Raw genomic sequence first — 14902 nt, forward strand, 5'->3', positions numbered from 1 at the left:
CTTGTTTAACTTCAGGTTCTTGTCCTCAATAACAATTCTCTGAGAACTTATGACACATACCAGACAAAGTAAAGGATAAAATCTACTCATCTGAACTCCACAAGGAGGTGGACACCTAACAATGGTGACAGTAGCTCCACTAACCTGTCACCCAACCATCTGGTATGTGCATCACAGGCAGAGAACTCATGGCTATTGTGGGGATTCAGCTCTACTTGGTCTCAGTTTGCATCCTCTTATTGAATTGATATCCTTCTGTCTAACCATCTGTGATGGTTTGAATGAAAATGGTCCCAATAAGTTCATAGAGGATTAGGAGGTGTGGCCTTGTTGGAGTAGGTGTGGCCTTGCTGGAGGAGGTGTGTCATAGGGGATGGTCTTTAAGGTTTCAGATGCTCCAGCCAGGCTTAGCAGGTCTCTCTCTTCCTACTGTCTGCTTATCTGGATATAGAACTCTTACCTCTTAGCTCCTTCTTTAGCACCATGTCTAACTATATGTTGTCATGCTTCCTACTATGATGACAATGGACTAAATCTCCAGACTATGAGCCAGCCTCAATTAAAAAAAATTTTTTTTTAAAAAAAATAAGAGTTGCTGTGGTCATGGTGTCTCTTCACAGCAGTAAAATCCTAAGACTGAAATTAATACCAGAGACTAGGGTATTTCTTTGACAGGACTGACCATGCCTTTGTTTGGAGGAATATGGACTTTGGATTAGGGAAGCAGAAGAATACTTTAAGTGGGGCTTAATGGGTCAAACTAGTAGGAACATGGGAGACAGTGGCTCTTTGAACTGGGGTGATGTGAACTGTAGGAGACAGGCTCAAGATGTTTCAGAGGAGAAGAATATTAATATGTGGTCTGGAGATCATTTTTGTGATATTTCAGTAAGGAATATGACTGCTTTCTACCCTTGTTCAAAAAATCTGCCTGAGGCTAAACTGAAGAGCTATGGATTAACAGCTTTGGCAGAGGAGATTTTCAGAAAGCCTAGTATTGACTGTGTTGCTTGGTAATCAGTGGCCACTCTTATGCAGCTCTATAATGAAAAGGAGCAAGCTAAGGGAGGGAAAACACAAAATAGTCAATGTAAGGAGAAAAGAGGCACCAGGAAGCACAAGCAGATTAAAGAAAAGCCTGATGCTCAGGGAGTGGTGATTTCAGAGAAAAACTCCACCCAGCTAAGCTTCCAACTCTTGTAAAGCAATGAAGGAAAATTGAAAAGAAAGTATAATTAGGGCCAGGTGTGGTGGTGCACCCAGCACTCGGAAGGTAGAGGCTGGCAGGCATCCTTCCTTTGTAAAAGTTGCTATGGTCATGGCATCTCCTCACAGCAATAAAACCCTATGAGGTCACCATTCCATCTGAACCTGCTCTCCATCTGTTTGCCTGTTTATTTATTAGAACTCTATCCTGCACTTTGTCTCTACAGCCTCCAGGGCCTCTTGTTTCTTTTTTTTTCTTTCATTTTTAAACTTGATTCTGACCCCCCCAGAGCCCTGACCCTACAACAGCATCTCTAGCAGATTTCACTATTATCTTATTCCCACAGAGACTTTCTGTGTATCCATATCAGTTTATGACTCTCAGGCCTTACACTCTGTTACAGCCCTTTTAATCCATTAAAAGTACTTCATAATGAACATACATGCATGTTTATGCATCTATATTCTATTTATCTGTCTTTCCATCCATATGTCATATATGTATTATCTATCTATCTATCTATCTATCTATCTATCTATCTATCTATCTATCTATCTATGCTTTATTATGTGTTATAAGAGTTAATTTTAATAGTTAAGATCTTAAGATCAAAAAAGAAAAACCCATGCTTGTCTCATCTGGCTATCAAGGAAATCAGTACCACCTGGCAAGTCACTGCCAACAAGACTACTTCACCTTATGGCTGCATTATTATTCAGTGATTTGACATTTTGGAAAGACACAACTATGTATGTCTGTTTCTGATACACCACACATGTGACAAAGGCTATCTCTACTTCCTAGTACGCTTGACTCTGTTTTCCACTTGTATCTCTGATTACACAATTATGTAATAAGTAAGTTGTAAAGTTGAAATTAGAAATTCTCCATGCCATTATGAATTGGCTTGACTAAAAGTGTCGAATGGGGCTTTTGTTGTCTTATCAAATTTTCCTATTAAATTAAATTTTAGAAGGGTTCTGCTCTGGGAGAGATGAGTGCTCCTGAAGGAGTTGGTTCTGAAGAATACAGATGTTGAAAAGTCTACCTCTGAGGTCTTTGTCACGAAGGCAGCCCACAGAAGTTCCAGGTGGCTGGGGTAAGCAGCAGCTGTCAGGAGATGATTTCTTATCATTCTCTTTGCCAGAAGCTAGACACACCAGCTGAGAGAGGAAGGTTTCTTCTCTTCTTACTTAGGAAGCTGTGAAAAATGACTATCTTCAGCTACAAAAGCAATCAAGGATTGGTGTCCCTGCAAGGAGTGGCCTTTTTTCCCTTCCCTATGCCCTAGATGAAGTAAGAGGACTTTGAGGGGGTGAGTTGAGGATCTCCTTAGGTGTTTGAAAGACTAGAAAGAAAAGCACAAGAAGACAACTCTTTTAGCCAGATGAATTACATGGAAGATGTACTGGCTTGTTTTGTGTGTCAACTTGACACAAGCTGGAGTTATCACGGAGAAAGGAGCCTCCCTCGTGGAACGGCCTCAGTGAGATCCAGCTGTGAGGCATTTTCTCAACTAGTGATCAAGCGGGGAGGACGCAGCCCATTGTGGGTGGTGCCATTCTTGGGCTGGAAGTCCTGGGTTCTATAAGAAAGCAAGCTGAGCAAGCCAGGGGAAGCAAGCCAGTAGGAAGCACCCCTCCACGGCCTCTGCATCAGCTCCTGCCTCCAAGTTCCTAGCCTGTGTGAGTTCCTGTCCTCACTTCCTTTGGTGATGAACAGCAATGTGGAAGTGCAAGCTGAATAAACCCTTTCCTCCCCTACTTGACTGTTGGTCATGATGTTTTGTGCAGGAATAGAAACCCTGACTAAGACTGAAGAGGAGGCAACCCTGATGCTCGTAGGGAGACATTCTGTGGGAGCTCAGTGCACAAATGTGGAGATATTCTTTTCTGTTCAGGACTTTGGGGAAGGAGGCAGTTGGTAGAAGCTCACTAAGAAGAGTATCAAACTCAATTTATCTTTAAATTTTGAATTTCATTTTATTTCTTTCTTAAGTTAATATTTTTGATTAGCACAGTGACATTTTCAGAAATATTCATTACATTTTGTTTTTGTTCTTTCCCTTTTCCCTTTTCTCCTCTTTGCTGACCCCTTTCTCCATCCCCCAAAGTATCACTCTTGTGCTTTCATGGCATAAATAGTCTGTTCTCCCCTCTCATTCCTCTCTCCTCTTCCCTTTAGATCTCTCCCTTCTTTCCCAAGATCCTTTTGTCCTCTTTCTTCTGTCATACCCTCTACACCCACAAATTCCAATCTATCTTTCCCATAAGAGAGAAAACATGGCTTAAATCGGAATGAAAGAGGTTGCTTATCTCAGCCAGCTGTTGGGGAAACGAGGATAATTTGACAAACTACTGCCAACAAAACCTTGTGAATTTGCAGTCATTCAATAATACAGACGTTGTGGAAAGACACAGATGTGTCTTGTCGGTCTATTTAACCAAGTCTGGCTTATTTTGCTTAACATAATGATCTCCAATTCCATCCATTTTTCCCATAAATGTCAAATTTCCATCCATTTGTAGCCAAATAAAATTCTATTATGTATACGTGCACCATATTTTCCTTACGTATGCATTTGTGGGTGGACATCTGTGGTTCAGAGTCCTCTGTTTCCTCTCTCTCAGGATGTCTAGACATGGCATTGAAAGGATGAAGCAGAGTCTGGAGTGGATGGGGCCTGCAGGATCCTGGTCCAGCTAGGAGTGAATACCAGGGTCAGGGAGGAGGCCTCTGAAGATTTTAGTGTTGCAGCTCCTTTAGACAAAGGCCTTCTCCAACGGTCTTCAATGAATCAGCTTTCTGACATGATCTTAGCTTTTGTGCATACCTTTATTCAGGGTGGGCTTGTATACATACATTTTATTTGGGGTGAACCAGGTGTATACATGGTCCTTGAAGAGTGGGAAGGAGTTTTCAGGGAAAATTAAAATCATCGGCCAGAGTTTAAAGTTCTGTGAATGCCTCATGAGTATGAAGAGGCATTCCAGGAACCTCGAATACTTGCTGGGTGGGTTCTCATCAGGGAAGAAGAGGAAGGGGAAAAGAGAAAGTTGAACTTGTAGGTCTGTCAGATGACTACTTGACCTTTCCCAAGTAGAGGGTATTGGGGTTCAGCCTTCCCAGACAAGGTCAGAGAAGGGGGATTCCTGCTGGTAAAGGGAGTCCTCCATTTTGCACTGAACCCAGAGAAGCTATCAGTCAAGGTAGGGTCCATGTTTTGGCTGTTGTAGGGCTACAGCCAGCATGTGTGTATAAATGTTCTCTCTGTGTGTCCTATTTCTTTAGGTATAGGAATAGTATGGCTTGACCATGTGCTTTGTTTTTAGTTTTCTGAGGAACGTCTATACTTGGTTCATGGATTCTATTCTATACCTCCTAGGTACATAGCACTGAGAGAAAGAGAAAAAGATAATGTCTCTAGTTGAATGCCTATTCTGACTTAGACTAAGCATCACATTAGGTTCAGGGAAGTAAAATTATTAAGACTGATATTTTCAAGAGATCTGCTGTTAGAGGCAAACACTGACTGAGAGACCGATGGCAAGTATCTGTCATGTCATTTGCAGAATGGATTGACCCTTGAGTGCCATCTGCTTGTGGGGAGGGATGGATGTCAATTGCTATGTCTGGTTCTAAGTTGAACTGTGCTGTCTGCTGCTGGAGTATGCTGTGTGTGGATGCTTCAAGAAGGCTACTGGAGACATCAACGTTCATGTTGTCCCAGATTGTATGTCCCAGTGGAGATAAGATGTAGAAGACAAGGCTTGGGAGGGGGTCCGTCCCCAGATCCTCTTCTGAACTCAGAGATTTTTTTTCTTATTTTTTGATAGTTCTAAGCCTCAACAGTATCAAAATGAAGACTATGGGTTTCGTTGGAGTTCCCTTTTTGATACTTAAAATTTTTTCTAAATCTTTCTCATTTTGAAGTGATTCTTAAAGGGAGAAAAACTAGATCCGATAAACAATTTATATCAATGAAGTTGATTTATAAAACTCTAAAAAGGCTTCTGTTGTAAAGGAAGGTGGAGATTTTTGTTGGTTTAGGTCAGAAACCAGCAAACTTTATATATATGTGGGCAGGAAGCAACCATTTTTGCTTCATAAGTCATGTAGTCATATAGTCTGTAGTTCTTTGTAGAGCTTGAGTTTGAACCCAGATCCCAGAACATGCTGGGCAAGGGCTCTACCATGGAGTAACAGCCCTCAGGCAGTCTTGGTGGCAGGAACTAAGCATGTAAGCATGGCTGCACATGTTACCTGTATGTGAATGAGAGTGGCTATGTGCCCTCTAACTTTTATTTATGAATGAAAAATTGGTTTTTGTGTTTATTTATTATGAAATATTATTTTTCTTTGCCCAACCATTATTTTCCAAACCACTTAGAAACATGGAAAAGAGTCTTAGCTGATGGAATATAAGTGAAAAACTCAAGATTTTTTTTTTTTTTGCACACATTAACTCTTGTTTTCCCATCATTCCTCAAAATGGAAGATGACTGTTTCTGTGTCTGGGGTCATTGTACTGCTTGGCGTACTTTGTGTAGTCCCACAGTCCATCCCTTCAGTCATACCCTATTGTGTTCTGGGGTTGCTTCATGCGCAGGGGGTTGACAAGTGAGTGAGAGGATCCGCTTCAGAGTAACTTGCATTGCTCTAGCCTTGGTAGGAGGATTTGATGACAGAGCAAGGATTTAGATCTCAGTCCTTACTTCCCTGAACAAGGGTCTCTCAGTCCTGGGGGTCTGGCTTTCTGGCCTTGTTGAGCTGTGATATCATATCCCAGGTAACTTTGGTTGTCTAGGGGGTTGGAGTGCTGTGGGGGTGGAGGTGACATGCTTGGAGCTGGTGTTCTGAGGTAATTTTAGTATTATGAATTCCCAGCTGAGAGACCAGCCAAAAATTAAAAAAAAAATAGCATAGAACCCAAGACCTTAGTGCTCAGTGTATTCTGGTACTACATTCCAGTGGGATTCTGGGATGCTTGTCAACAGCCGTGGCTGCTCTTGGACTTTCCCATGGCCTATTCCAGGACAACCACAGATCTGCAGATGTTCCCTCAGGACCCGGTCATGGCAAAGGCCCATTTTGACAGCAGCTACTATTGCTCCCAGGGCCAGAGGCCAGTGCTCATGTGGCCTCTGGCAGCAACCCACTCCAGATCCCACCCACTCCACAGCAGGTGAATGGCAGTCCCTGTGAGTTCCTCTTTGGAGATGAGAGGTTTTGGTTTTTTTTTTTTCCTATGGTGTGGGAGCAACAGATATGGCTTTGTGGAAAGGGACTGGAACCTATGCAGGGGGTGGGAAGTTACTCCCATGATCCAAAGGGGCATTCTTTGTTGCATATTATAGGGTAGGGCTGAAGAAATGAGCTTAGAGCACAGAGGGCAGACAGGTAAGGAAGTCATATCCTTCTGATGTACAAGAGTGAAGGAGAAAGGATATTTCAGGGGAAAATGAAACTATTCCCAAACTTACTGGCTTTTAACAGAAATCATTCTTTTTCACACCCTGGTGCCTTAATGAGTAATGTTAGACACTTTCGACTTCAATAAATACCTAAGAAAACCACATAAAAGGAGGGCAGTTTTACTTTCACTTCAGGTTTTAGAGATGGTAGAAAGTCCATGGGGTTCTATCACTTGTGGACCTGTGTATGCTGAGTTAAAGCAGCATCAATGAGAAGACAGAGTGGAGCCAGGTGGCTCACTCTAGATAAACAAAAGGCAGGTAGGCAGGCAGGCAGGCAGACAGACAGACAGACAGGAAGTGCTTGAAGACAAGATCTATACTTGGAACTAGTGAACTGCTTTGTTTGCCTAGGCTAGATCCCCTATTATAGCCCATTAAGTTATGAGTTCATCAGTGGATACAATTACTGATAAGGCAAATGTCCCTATGTCTAACAGGAACACACCAATTGGGGATTGTTTCGACATGTGAGCCTCTGGGGGGATGCTTCTTATCCAAACAATAACCCTTAGGCTCTTCTGGGTGCTGTCTCATACCAAGGCTCACTTGTTCCATTGTTTTCTGATGGATGTTGGGGATGGAGTCATACAAAGGTTTGATTTGGCTCAACATTCCAGACAGTTCCTTATTTCACATAGGAGGCCTTGGACCAGTTTGGATGGAATGGCTGTCAGTTTCCTCTCCCACCTGTGGCTGTTCCAAATGGCTAATTTTGGGTTTCCCTATGCTGTAGAGGGCTTAGGAGAGTTGGCCTTGTAAGGAGACCAGATTTCTTCAGAGGAAGTGAGGAGGATATGGCTTAACTTTTTCAAGACTAAATTAAGACTGTTCTGGAGTATTTTCTGTATTAACCTGTTGATCAAACAATCCCATGGCAGCTCAGGTTCTAGGACACAGAGGATTAGACTCACCTCTTTAAGTAGGGAAGGCTGGTGCTTGCAAGAAGGGACAGGATGAATGGTGACTATCTTGGAGAGAAGCTAAGGCTGAGATAGAAAAGGACCAGAAAGGCAGCCAACACTTGGTAGTCAGAGGACAAGGAAAACAGCTCACTGTTGAGCCATTGTGCAGGAGAGGCAAAAGTGGGAGGTATGCTGTATCCTCATGAGCTGTGATATGGACGTTAAATTTTATTTTTTCAAGTATTTTAACTACACATTAATGATGCATAATAGTGGGTTCTTTGTGACATTTTCAAATATGTCTATAATATATTTTTTATCATAATCACCTCCATTACACTCTCCTGTTCTTCTCCAACTCCCCCCATTCCTTCCTTTTCTCAACTGGCTCTCCTTCTGCTTTCCTGCCTCAGGTTGTGTGTTGGCTTCGGTGATCAAATGAGCTTAATCAGAGTTGCCTCATAGAGCATGAGTAAAGATGTATTTTCAGGAGCTTGAGCAGCTTAACAGTGGCTTCACCACTGAACATGTTTCTCCCTTTCCCAGTTACTACCTATAGAGCCTCAGGGAGGCATGGGGCTTGTGAACATGAGTTGGAGGTTTTTTAGCACACGCACACACATGCACACATGCACATCTCATGTGCTAGTCTTTCTAAGGGCTTTTAACCATTAGATATCTGTCTTCTGCTTCCTCCCAGTCCATCCTAGTTAGTTGTCTTAATGTTCAGAGTTCATCTATGTTCTTTGGGCTCCCAAGTCTTCTGTGATTCCCAGCCCCCGTTCCCCCAGCACTCAGCCCGATGGTCCAGTCTAGGTCTTAAGGTTCTTTACTGAGTTTGTGCTCATGTCTTTTTCTTTGTCAAGTGGTCATGTTTGGATCCCTTGTTCTCCTAGGAGCTGCCTTCTGTTCCCCTACCTCAATGGCTTGTCATATGGACCCTTCGAATGTCTTCCCCAAACTCTATCATTTCAAAATTCTTTAAAATATACCTCCAGGGATTGGAAAGTTGGCTCAGTCAGTAAGTGCCCTACAAACACAAGCAAGGATCTGAGTTTGGCATCTCAGAATCCATGTAGAAGCCAGGCGTGGTGGTAGATGGTTGTTATCCCTGCACTTGGTAACAGAGACAAGAGGATCCTTGAAGCTCATTGGTCAGTTAGCATAGCTGCATTGATAAGCTCTGGGGTCAGTGAGAGATGCTTCTCAAAACGTGAGGTGGGGAGCAATAAGGAAAGACACTTGACCTCTGGCTTTTGTTTGCGTGTGTACACAATGCATGGTATCTATGGTGTACAACATGGTGTACAACAATCATGGTGTACAACAGTGGCCACATCCATGCAAATGCTCCCCTTCTCCTGGAGACCCAATGCTTTGAGGATCAGCGACGTTCTATTTGTGTCACCATCATTCCCCTTACCATTGCTTCAAGGTCTTCAGGGACAAAACCCACAAGACCTTGCTGCTTTTGCCCCACGGCTCTATGCCCTGCACACAGCAATCATTCAGTCGATGGCCTATTGAATTTAACAGTGGTTTCTCTGGGCCACCAGCCTCTGATTGTCTCTTTCCTTTCCCATGGCAAATTGCAGCATTCAGCTCCCAGCAACTCCTGGTCCAGGGCCCTGAGGTTCCTGGCAGGCCATTCCCTCAGGACCATGGGACTGCTGTTCCCAGATGGCCAGGACTGTGCAGGCTGGAGCTGGATCCCAAGGAGGTAGCGAGCCTCTGACTCCATGGACTTCCCTGGCTCCCATCTCCAGCTGCCCCATACTTATTTCCCTTGGCACAGAAAGCCCTCAGTCATCACATGGACCATTTATAGCCATATATCCATCTCTTATTCTTTTAATGAAAATTACAGTGACCTTGACTTAGAAAAGGAGAAAAGAAAGAGAATGGAGACTGTCCTGTTGCAAAGTAGATATTTCACAAGGCCACTAGGGCTTCCTGTAGTAGTCTACCCACTCTGGGGAATTGATACCAGTGTTCCTGGCCAGCAGGCCCCTCCCCATATCTCTGCCTGTGTCCCAGCTCCTCAGACTTCATTAATGGATTACATTAACGGGCAACAGATATGACTGAAACTCTTGCTGCTAGTCAGGAAAGGGGTGTGACTGCTTGGCTCGGGCCTTGTTCATATTACAGAATCATTCAACTGACACCAAAATATTCAGTGGCCCCTGGTATGAGAAGTGAGGAGCTGTAGTCAGGCTACACCTACAGGCCAAGCAAAGACTAGAGCATCAGTCATTCTGTAGTCCCCTGCCTCTGCCAGCCAGTGTTTGAAGCAGCTTGTAAACAGCAGCTCATGTGTCCCTCACAGTCCCCCTTTGAAGGAGTGCTGTTATTATCCCCAGTTTAGAAATGAGGAAACGGAGGCAGAATAGGCTAAGAGACTTCCCCGTTCACTCCAGTGTTAGCAGCATGCTGGGTTTTGGGTCTTGGAGACTTGGCTTCTGTGTCTGCTGATCAATTGGTATTTCCTTTGTCGTTCATCCAGTGAAGGTGTTGAAATACTAACAGAGCCACCTCGTCCTTCTTACATGTCCAAAAGCACTGAAAAGGGCAGAGTGTCTGAGAGCTGTGGACAAATGACTGGACGAGTCCGAACCAGTTCTCGGCACAGGTAATTCAATTTGGTTCAAATTCTGACTTTCCCACAGATTTTCGTTTCTCAGCCTAGCTTTGTGTGCCTATTTGGAAGGGCAGATTAACAAAGGGATTTACTGGGGTTTCCAAGAGCAACCTCCTTCCCTTGGCTCCAATCTCTGGCCTGGGAATTCACTAAGTAGCCAATTAATTCATTTTCTTCTCTCCATTCATTCATCAAATTCTGATCCCACTTCTTGTGTGTGCAGGACACCTTATGGGCAGCAGGAGGGTGTGTGGAGGAAAGTCTAAATAAATGGAACAGCCTGTGCTTCGAAGCCATGGTCAGTGCTCCTGTGTACGCAGCCATTGGAATTGGGAGCCCAAGCAGGATGTGGGAGCACATGCCTGTAATCGCAGCCCATTCAGAGGCAGAGGCAAGAGGACCAGAAAACTCACTCCCAGTTATGTATCTAGTCTAAGGCCAGCCTGGGCTACATCTGATTCTGTTTTAAAGACAAAACAAAACAAGGTCAGCAAGATGACTCAGCAGGTAAAGGTGGTTGTCAACCAGCCTGATGAGCAGAGTTGAATCCTGGGTACCCATGTCATGATGGAAAGAAGAGAACAGACTCCTGTAAGTTATTCTATGAAAACACACACACACACACACACACACACACACACACACACACACACACACACACACAGTTGTTGCTGCAGGTTTTGTGTTCTTTGGAAGGATTTTTGCTACTCTCTGGAAGACTGTGTGAGGTGTGCTTTACTGGTCTCCTGTCTACACAAAGAGGATTTCACATGAGAGTTCACTGGAGTCAGATGTCCTTACAGGGAGGCTGTATAGAATGGTGATGTAGATTCCTGCTCCAGGATGCACGGTACCTGGCGTAGCTGAGTAAGGATGTAGATATTCTTTCATTCTTAGGGTCTGTATACAAATAATCACAGATTTATTACCTTTATTCTCTAGATGATAACTGGGCTTTGGAGGCCATTCGCCAGTGTCCCCAAATCCAGGTGACAGCAGCTTATTTCTTCTGGAGGTCTCTCCTAGCTACTGGTGGTCCTGTGCCCACACTCCAGTCTCTGCTTCAGCTGCACATGGTCATCTTTTCTCTATTATACAGGCTATCTGGACAATCCTCGACAACCCTAATCTACAGAACTAGAGTAGATGCTTATACCAGACACGAGCCACTTAAGGTATGAAGGGTTTATTTTGGTGAATAGTTTGAGGGTACAGTGCACCATGGTCAGGAAGCCATGATAATAGGAGTTTACTGCCACTGCTTCACATGGTGTTCATAGTTAGGAAGCAGAAAGGCTTGAATGTTGATGTCTAACTTATCGTCTCATTTTTATTAGGCTTGGGGTCTCATGGGACAGTGCAGCCCACATTCAGGGCAGGTCTTCTCTCCTGTTACATTGTTTTGGAAATAGCTTGTAAGACAAGCTCAGAGGTATGTCTTCTAGGTGATTCTAAACCCTGTCAAGTTGACAATGAAGATTAGCAACAAGCAGCAGACATTCAAATTTCACCAGCTGTTTCCTTTTGCTGTGCTTAACTGTCTTTAAAGAGCTTGGCTCTCAGTCCTTGTTTTCTCTAGGGGATGGGAATCCCTCTAAGGATGAATTGGGGTATTGAAGTGAAGGCTGGGAGGAAAGTTTGGCAACAGGAGGATGGGGAGAAAGGCTTTGGGAAGATGCCAGAGGTGAGTTAGGTGAGGTAGCAATCTCTCTGGGGATTTCTACTGCTCTGTGGGAAGATAGATTGAGACTTAGGGTCAAGATTCTGGTTTGCTTCACCGCAATAGTCCAGAAGCATTGAAGAAGTCTGAACTTTAAAGCCCCAGTTCTGATCCCAGTTCCCAAGTTCCTGGAACCACAGACATTATTCTGGAGAAAACATTGTGCTAGCATTCCAGGTGGCCAGGCCTGATCCCCCGAGATGCCATTCCTGGACTCACTATGCTGAGTTAACTCTGGGCCTCAGTGTTATCAAAGGGCAAGTGGTAGGCATCGAGAGCCTCTCAGAGTTCCCTGTAGAGGGATACCTAAGCTGTGGGTTGGAAAGCCGAGGGTGGCTGTAAAAAACATGTGTCTAAAAGGTTGGAGAAGATTAAAAAAAAAAGCATTGGGTCAGCAGCCCTTTGGCTTTCAAATAAGGCTTGGGATGGATGGTAGGACTGAACCACTTCATCCCATGAAGAGCCCTTCTCTTCCACTGCTGAAAGAGTGCCCTTTTTTTCAGGACTGAAGAAATTGAGGTGTGTGTGTGCAGACTCCTCAGGAAGAGCTGGGTACCTGAAGGGAGTCAGTCCAGGGTAATACAATAGAATAAACTGATGAGACTCATAGGAAAGACTTGGGGAATTGTGTCAGGAGTGAGTTTTTAGTAAGATCTTTCCCACATTCCCAGTTTCATGGGAGAGGAGACTGACTAGATTCCCAGAGAGCAAAAATACTTGCCCAAGTGTTCACTGTAAGTGATTGGTGGAGTTGAGAATTGTTCCCAGGTCCTTTAACCTCCAGATGGCATGTAGCAATGTATTACAGCATAAGAAGTTACCTCTCAAATGAATGACTTAGAACTACAAACATTATTTTACAATTTCTGAGGTTAGGAACAAGGATTTGTTTGGATGGGTCCTCTGGCTCTGGCTAAATCTCTGAAGACTCTGTGACCAAGTGTTAGGTCATGTGACATGAGTGTTTAAGCCTACTTCTGACATCACTGAGCAAGCTGAGAGAGAGAGAGAGAGAGAGAGAGAGAGAGAGAGGGAGAGAGAGAGAGAGAGGGAGGGAGGGAGGGAGGGAGAAAGACAGACAGAGAGGGAGGGAGGGAGGGAGGGAGAGAGAGAGAGGGAGGGAGGGAGGGAGAGAGAGAGAGAGAGAGAGAGAGAGAGAGAGAGAGAGAGAGAGAGAGAGAGAGAATTCTGCTCATTACAGTCGACTGGACCAAGCTCTCGTATTTCCCACTGGCTGTAGGCCAGATGCCCTCTACCTCCTGCCCTGTGTTGCTTTCCACATTGCAACGGACACATCGCTTACTTCTGTTAGTGTGGATGGAGTGAAGAGTGGCAGAGGTGTGCAAGACAGAAGTGAAACTGTCGCCATCACTTTTGCTGTATCTCCCTCAATGAGGTGACCGCTGTGCACAGTTCCTACTTCGGAATGCCAGACACAGAGTCCTCTTTGAAGTTGCCCACTATTCTGAGTTGTTTCTGATCTGATTTGTTCCTTCTAAAGCAATGTAGTAGAAAGGCAGGAGCAGACACCTCTTTGGAGAAGATACTGTGACTCTCAAAAAGGAGAGAGCACAGTTAGTGGGGTAAAGAACACTTTACCTCCAGGTCGAAGTGATAACAGTTAATACTTATCCATTTGCCCCAAATAATTCCCTTCCCCCGTTCTTTGCCTTCATCCCATTTCTTTTTGATAGTCTTGCTTTATAGCCCAGGCTGGGTCATCCTGTCTTAGCTTCCTGGCTGCTGGGGTTATAGGCATGCAGCACCACGCCCAGCCAAAATTTCTTTCTTTCTTGTTAGTAATTTGTTTGGTTATAAGAGTGACTATGAAAGGCATTTGGCAGCCCAGACAAGTTATTGACTCTCCCCTATCCTCAATCTTCTCACCAGGATAGCAGTGTTAATTTCACGGAATTAATTAAACGAGACGTCATATCTTTTAAAGCTAACTCTTTGATCTAGGAAGGCCAATGAACATGAACTTATTACAAAACCAGCGAGCACCTCTTTTCTCATGGTTGACCTTTCAACTTTAAAAATTGTGAGTGCAGTAGTCAAAGCAATTGGACAGGAAGCCAACGAGAGGGAGAGCTCTATGAAAAAAGCAGCCAAAATTCATATTATTTTCTAATTGGGTGATGATATATTGACTTGCTAAGGTGGTCAATATAAAATACCACCGTGGCATGGAAATTAATCTCACATTTCTTTAGACCGGAGGTCTCAGGTAAAAGTGGACAGCAACTCTGGTTTCCTCAGAGGTCCTTCTTCTTGGCTTGCCAGGCCTACCTGTTGCCTGGGCCTGGCATCTCATGTTTGTCTCTGTCTGTACACATCTCTCTGATTTTTTCTTTGTACACTCAAATTTTATCATAATAGGGGAACAGCTGTCAGCTCAGCTTCATTTTAGTGTAGCCTCTCTCAAGGGCCCTCTCTAAATACAGGGATTCTTAGGTGGACACAATTCAGCCCAGTGCTGATAATATTCTGAAAACACATTGAAATAATTGAAAACCCAAGAGAAAGATCAGAACACTTTACTGCAGCAATAAGCTATTGGAAACATATAGAAAGACACCATTCCTAGTCAGCACTCACTGAGGCAGAGGACAAAGGTGCTTATCTTGGCCCAGGGCTTCATTTGAGGACCTGTTCATGGTATAAGGGCTTGAAGCTAGATTCTTGCGAGAGTTCTTATGAAATTATTCCATGCTCTGTCCTCAAACTTGCTAAGAATCCTGCTAATGGGTGTGCTACAAGTGGCCCTCCATTCCTCTCTGGCTTCTCATTCTTTTCTCAGCTATGTCATATATGACATGTATCCTCAAACACTCCTTGTCCTGGTTCATTTTGCTCCAACCCAGAGACATGTTAACAGGGAATATTAGTACTCCAAAAACCTTTTCCATTTCTGTCATCGAAAGCCTCATTTGGGCACTTCCCTCAGACAAAAAG

The sequence above is a fragment of the Rattus norvegicus genome, chromosome 9 (assembly GCF_021556685.1).
Source record: "Rattus norvegicus strain SHRSP/BbbUtx chromosome 9, alternate assembly SHRSP_T2T, whole genome shotgun sequence".
Lineage (NCBI taxonomy): Eukaryota > Metazoa > Chordata > Mammalia > Rodentia > Muridae > Rattus > Rattus norvegicus.